Genomic DNA, 654 nt, shown 5'->3' on the forward strand with positions numbered 1-654 from the left:
GACGGGGCGTGCCCGTCGGAACGCCCTGCCGGCGGGCGCATCGGGTCTGGCCCGAGTATCCGGTATACGACCCTCAGACAAGACGTGGCCCGGGACCCGCGGGTCACCGAGGCCGCAATGTGCGTTCGACTGGTCGATGTTCGTATAACCTGCGGATTACACGACGACGCGCAGATAGCTGCGGTCTTCATCGATCCACGAGCCAAGTGATCCGCCGCTCGGTGTCGGTTGTTTTTTGTTTTGTTCGACGAAACTTCTACGGCCACGCGCCGTGCGCGGACGCACGACTGGGCACGTACGGTCTTTCGACGTGTTAACCATCTTTCGGTCGACGCTCGGTCGGGGGTCGCGGCGCGCGGGCGGTCGTCGAGCGAGTCGGCGAGCGCACGCGGCCACGGGGTCGGATGAGGCGCGCGCGAGACCGGCGAGTGCCGCCGGTACCGCGGGCCCGTCTCTAATGATCCTTCCGCAGGTTCACCTACGGAAACCTTGTTACGACTTTTACTTCCTCTAAACGGCCGATTTCGGTCATCTTCGCGATCGCGCGACGACCCAGCCCCCGAGGGGGCCGAATAACGCGCGTCCACTCCGAAGACCTCAATGCGACCGTTACAATCGGTAGTAGCGACGGGCGGTGTGTACAAAGGGCAGGGA

The 654-nt window shown here is 64.1% G+C and overlaps 1 pseudogene; it reads right to left on the bottom strand.

Annotated features, from left to right (window-relative positions):
• Positions 1-67: 67 nt before the first annotated feature.
• Positions 68-226, bottom strand: LOC115034540 (annotated as a pseudogene).
• Positions 227-654: the final 428 nt, after the last annotated feature.

The sequence above is a fragment of the Acyrthosiphon pisum genome, unplaced genomic scaffold (assembly GCF_005508785.2).
Source record: "Acyrthosiphon pisum isolate AL4f unplaced genomic scaffold, pea_aphid_22Mar2018_4r6ur Scaffold_1005;HRSCAF=1472, whole genome shotgun sequence".
Classification (NCBI taxonomy): domain Eukaryota; kingdom Metazoa; phylum Arthropoda; class Insecta; order Hemiptera; family Aphididae; genus Acyrthosiphon; species Acyrthosiphon pisum.